Raw genomic sequence first — 6,359 nt, 5'->3', positions numbered from 1 at the left:
AACTTCAAAAAATAAAAAATATAAGTTACTAAAAACTGGTGACTAAATTTATTTGTTGAGATTTACTTGAATAAAGAAGAAGGTGGAAGAATACTTCAAAAAGTTTTAAAAATTTTTCCGCAAAACGTTAATTTTTAATTTTCCCTACTCCCATACCAATTCTGAAATCAAGGCTGAAGAAAGAAATAGCAGGGTTAATTTCGGCTGAAGCGAAGATATAATTACCCTTCACAGGTATTTTTATACCATAGAACGGTGTAAAAAAGTTATTTATCTTGATTTTGATTATGCTCAGTTTGCTCGACAGCTATATGATATATCGAAGATTTTTTAAAGAGCTTGATAACTTTTTTTAAAAAAAAAACGCATAAAATTTGCAAAATCTCATCGGTTCTTTATTTGAAACGTTAGATTGGTTTCATGACATTTACTTTTGAAGATAATTTCATTTAAATGTTGACCGCAGCACCGTCCTTGAATTGGTCCATTCAGAGAGTCCAATTTTGGGCAGCTTTTTTCGAGCATTTCGGCCGGAATAGCCCGAATTTCTTCCGGAAATGTTCTCTTCCAAAGCTGGAATAGTTGCTGGCTTATTTCTGTAGACTTTAGACTTGACATTACAAAAAATAGTCTAAAGGCGTTAAATCGCATGATCTTGGTGTAGTAACTGCAGGTCCAATTTCTGCGAACGATGAATTGTTCTCCAGTTTTCCCTCAAGTCTTCAGCCACACTCCTCAGAAACAGACGCCAATATTCTCTTCTGTACGCACTGTACGCATTCGTGTGGTTGGTTTAATGTCCAATAAAGTAAACTGAGTGCGAAACTTGGTCACAATCGCATTAATTGTTTGCTCACTTGGTCGATTATGTAGACCATAAAGCGGACGTAAAGCGCGAAACACATTTCGAACCGAACACTGATTTTGGTAATAAAATTCAATGATTTGCAAGCGTTGCTCGTTAGTAAGTCTATTCATGATGAAATGTCAAAGCATACTGAGCATCTTTCTCTTTGACACCATGTCTGAAATCCCACGTGATCTGTCAAATACTAATGCATGAAAATCCTAACCTCAAAAAAATCGCCCGATATTGATGCGATCCAAACAATTTCATCGTAGATTATAGCAATGTTTGGATAATAAACTATGCAAATTTTCAAGACGATATCTTGTCAAATAAAAGTTTTCCCTATAAAGGACTTGAGTTTGACCGAGCAGTTTTGTATAGGTAACTATGGGCTATGAGAACCGATCTGAACAATTTCTTCCAAGATTACATTGTTGCTTTAGGAAATAATATATACCAAATTTCGTGAATATATCTTGTCAAATGTGAAAGTTTTCCATACAAGAACTTGATTCGGATCGTTCAGTTTGTATGGCAGCTGCGTGTTATAATAGTGCTATATTGGCGGTTCCGACAAACGATGTCAAAAACCAAAGAGGCTAGTTCGTGTGTATATTGAAAGACGAAGAGACAGACGGAAAAAATGGTACTTAAAATTAGAAGGTTGCCATAAGGAACTTTTAAAACTATCAGTGAAACAATCTGGACCAGTATTCGTAAATTGAAATAATTGCTCGCAGATATTGATTTGAACCTCAGGAAATATAACAGTCTGTAGCAGAATATTTTTTCATTTCCTTTTCATTTTGTTTACTGATATAGGAAATTTTGAGCAGTTGAACTCTTTATTAATAGCATCGATTTAAATTTGATCTTAAAATATTCAGAAAATACATATTTCGAATAGAAGAATGTAAAAAAAAAATATATTATTCAAAGTATTGACCATAGCTTTCTATAAATTTTGAACATCTTTCTGGCAACCATGCCAATAGAAATGTTCGTTTTTTAAAACGAACCAATCAGACACCCAATTTTTGGCTTCTGCTAAGTGTATCATAGGCTACGAATTAAATCATAGAATGTCAGCTCAAAGAGCCAGGAAGAGAGTACTTAGATGGGATTCTATCTAAGCAGTTAGTTTGAGTCGTCTACATGTAGTCATATCGTCATTGAAAGTATTATATTCGCTTATAGTCCTACTGTTACTTAGACTGTGTTCACATAAAGGATTCTTTTGTCGTCAAAACCGGGTTTTTGTAGGCGAGAAGACGACAAGGAAAGACGAACGGACCGTACTGCAACTCTTACTCGGGTTAAGGCTAAAATTAGCAAATCTTATATATTTTTGTGCATCAAATATATTAATCGTAAGAATTTGAAAATGTGATATACAAGAAAATGCAGAAAATTGTCGAACTCAAGTTGCACTCGTGTCACTCTTATCCATTACAATAAGCGACCCCGCAAGAATTTATGAGGAGCGATAAAGTAGTTGTTGTGTGAACCCTGTCTTATAATCCCATTGATCACTCTTATTCTTAAACATCTTCTACTTTTTATTTACATAGTTCGCTCTTGCCGTCATCGCTCTTCAGCGCCACCATCTGCTTGACGAACGCTCTGCCCGGTGTCCAGTGAGCTGTACGGTGCCCCTCATCACGGTGCTGGCGGTCGTGGTGGTGGTGCTGCCAGCAGTGCCGACGCTCATGCCGAAATACGCAGCCTCACCAACGACCTGAAAGAAGACGGCGGCTACAATTACCAATTCGGTGAAACCAGTAACGGTATTGCGGCACAAGAATCTGGCGTTGGCGGACATTATGCCACCGGCTCTTCACAATACTATTCGCCAGAGGGTCAATTGATCCAGCTCACATACACCGCCGATGAGAATGGCTTCCAACCACAAGGTGCTCATCTGCCCACACCACCACCAGTGCCAGAAGCTATCCTCAAGGCTTTGGAATACACATTCGCACTCATCCATACCAGGAGGAACAGCAACAATCGTATGCTTCGCAGCACTCTCGTGCATCGGCACCACAACAACAATATGGCGCTCCCTATCACCAAATACTAGGAGTAACAATTGACAGTAAAGTAAACGTAAAATAACATATTTGTGCTCAAGTTTAAATGCTTAGGATTACTCTCTTGTATTTTAATACTTTATACATACTCTCTCAGTCATCTGATTTTTCGACATGTTAAAAACTATTACTAAATTCCGAAGAAGTCAGTCACAGTGGTTAAGATTTTTTTACTTGTAAACCTAAATGTTTTCTGTTAACAATTTCCTTTATATGCAATGCCAGCAGATGTGATAACATGGCTAGTTGTTGAACTTTGTGAGCTGATGCGCTTAGACTGACATCATAAAACATAACCTCTTTCTTCACTTTGTTAGTTTAATATACGTATAGTAAATAAATTTTTGTATTGAGTATTTATATTTGCTTTTTATTGCTTTGAATGACGCTTTGGTGGAAAGGAGGTTCATTTCAGGGAAACTTCGGAAATTTTTCGGGAACAGCATCAGTGAACTGGCAACCATAAAACGATACCAATCGATGAAACATGATTAAATATATTTGGTCATTCCAAAAGTTTTGGGAATCCACCTCGTAGATTGAAGATGGTATATAAAGGAAATAATTCACATTACCTCTAATCAAGAGCTAAAAATTAGTATGGAAATCATATGAAAAACTGAATAAAGAAAGTAGTAGTGATTAATGCTCTAGTAGTCCTAATACGCTATGTGCTTAGTGGTTCAACAATCAAAATGATGGAAGGAGTAAAGGCATATACCACTATGAACAAAAAAAATAGTAAGACTTTGTTCATTATTTCTTAAATTCTTAATGTAGTCTTCAAAACCTATGTCGTCACCCTCAAGGTAATTCTTCTTGGTCCCCAATACACTTGTGTCAATGTTTTTTCCAATCATCGAAACAGTCAATCGTTTGAGTTTGCAGAATAATCACGGATAAGTCAAATGAATACGGGGTTGCGACATGATATTGATTGAAAATTTGGCGAAAAACTCAAGAAGAATCAATGCAGTATGTGACGGTGGTGCAGAAAGCAAGAGTTGTCGGCCCATACTACCGGCCTTTTTTTACGATCGCCTATAATAGTACGTTTCAAGACATTCTGGAAGTCGGAAAGCATTGTTTCACAGACATTAGCGCGACCGCGGTTTTCGAAAAATTAAGTGATTTTGGAACCAATTGTACTTTCACTTTTCTTAAGTCCAAATGATCTTTCAAAATGGTTTTCACAAATCTCTCTGATATTCCAACAGTGCCAGTAAGATCTCTGACTCTTAATCATCGATTTTCAGGCACCAATTTTATTTTATTGACGGACTGATGTTGATGGCGATCCTAAAAGTAGTTCATCGTCAAGGCGTTCAAAACACTCTTTGAGTAATTTGTACCAATCAAAACACTTGCTCACGACAAACAATTATCATCAAAGGCCCATTTACAATATTTTGGCACCAGAAATTTGACTCCATCAAACAAAATTTAATGGAACTTCTTTGTTGAATAATTTCACTCATCGTAAAAGGTCCCTGAATGCACTTTATGCATTTCAGAAAGACAAGCGAATACTAAACACTAATGACAGTCGCAACAACCCAGAAAAAGAATATTTCGATAATGGGTTTCGCGCATGAAATGTATTACAAGTGTAATGGAAGTACATGGTGGCCATCAGGTCAATATGCACTTGGATCTCCTTGATACGACTTCAGCATTGGAAAACAATACAACTTACATAAAACCAATAAAATAAATTTCGCCGCAGTAACCAGCTAATATTACATCATAAATTAGATCGGCATTAACAGTGGAGCAGCATCCCCAAAATAGCTTGGTCTGCTTCAAATTAAATGAGAGTTGCATTATTGGAATCAAGAATTATATGCAAACGATAAGAATTCATTGAGTTTTATTCAATAAAAAAATTGTATTCTCTCATGCATTTATTAGCTGCAACTACCAAGTATAAGTGATCAAATAGTTTAACAAATAAAGGGTGCGTTTTTAGATATGTGATTTGAAGAAGAAATAAGACGCATATATTTTAATGTTAAGCCCAATAATTTAGTTTTTATTATAAAGATAAGGGTTTGCCATTATGATTCAAAAATAATTTCAGGCAAGTGACTGGCGCGGCTGGCTTGAATATATGTATATTATTATTACAGACTAGAGGCTCAACTTTCAACCACTTTTGCAGCAATTGGACTTATGGGTCAGCAATGACACAACCGAATATTCTCTTCCAAGACGTCAATTTTTCCCTTGTTTATTTGTGTAAACATGCTGACTTTGACTGAAAGCGACAAAATGGAATTTAAAATTTTTGTTATATGGGAAGTAATGCGTGTTTTAATTCCGATTTCGCCCATTTTAAATAACATACGAAATTTTTTTTGAAGGTCGCCGGGCCACGTTCATTTTCGAATTTAGATAGTTATTGCAGTTCTAATAGTTTTCAACATAATCCCATTCTGTTTCTTACCTTTTTAAAATTTTTAATTCGTAAATCCCTCCCTACTAAGACCGTCAAATATTTGCATTAGCACTATAATGTTATAGGCATTTTGTGGACGTGACAATGGTTCTATTCCACCCATATGCAATATCCAACCTACTCAGCGTGGTGCGGAACTCTAGAGAGTACCAAGTTCTATCAAAAACAAAACAGCGTCAATTGCCAGGATGTCGTGACGTAGTATTATTACTGGTGATGAGTTTTAGATATATTTTTACTCACACGGAAACAGACGATAAATCGGCCGAATATCGTGGCAAAAGTGGGCCGAAGCTGAAAAACCACTATTCCGCTATTCCGGAAATTGACTTTAACAATTGCATCGAGGATAAAAAAAAACGTTGCCACAACTGTAACGGGCCAAGATGGATTATTTTGAGGGTGCCGACAAAGGTTTGGAAGAAAAAATTAAGAATTTTAAAATTATGAACAAAGTCTTACTATATTTTGCTCATAGTAGTATAGTGGTACATCTTGCATGGATGGAAAGTAGACAGTTACCCGAATTCAGCACGGAATATCCACTTATACATACCTATATGTACATATATCTATTTCGATTAATTAAATGTATGACAAACAACTGTTTGGTGGAGGAAGAGATAATTTCCAGTAGTAAATTAGAATACAACTCCGCCAACTCTCAGTTTTGTTGAAAACTATTAACAATGGATGACTTCAGTTTTAGATGATAGAAGAATTATATAGGAATCAGTACAAAAATTGTAGATTTGGTACACCGTAACCTTACACTTACATATCAGTCAATCTGTAAGATATCTTAGTAAAATTAACTGAACGTTTAACTATATATGAATGATGGAACACACAGTTTAGTACTGAAGTAATGTAAAATCGATCCACGAATTACCGCAGCTCCCAAATATGTAGGTACAGACAATACTCTGGTTGAAGTTTTCCTCATAAACTCCATAAA

At 35.9% G+C, this 6,359-nt stretch overlaps 1 protein-coding gene and 1 pseudogene across 1 annotated transcript in view; both read left to right on the top strand.

Annotated features, from left to right (window-relative positions):
* The window catches only part of LOC120777137, a 25,562-nt pseudogene extending 22,594 nt beyond the window's left edge, over positions 1-2,968 (top strand).
* The window catches only part of LOC120779110 (kelch-like protein 17), a 420,616-nt gene that overhangs the window by 199,083 nt on the left and 215,174 nt on the right, over positions 1-6,359 (top strand). The gene's annotated exons all lie outside the window — the stretch shown is intronic.

The sequence above is a fragment of the Bactrocera tryoni genome, chromosome 5, assembly GCF_016617805.1.
Source record: "Bactrocera tryoni isolate S06 chromosome 5, CSIRO_BtryS06_freeze2, whole genome shotgun sequence".
NCBI classification, from domain to species: domain Eukaryota; kingdom Metazoa; phylum Arthropoda; class Insecta; order Diptera; family Tephritidae; genus Bactrocera; species Bactrocera tryoni.
This window is presented reverse-complemented; position numbering and strand designations above follow the sequence as displayed.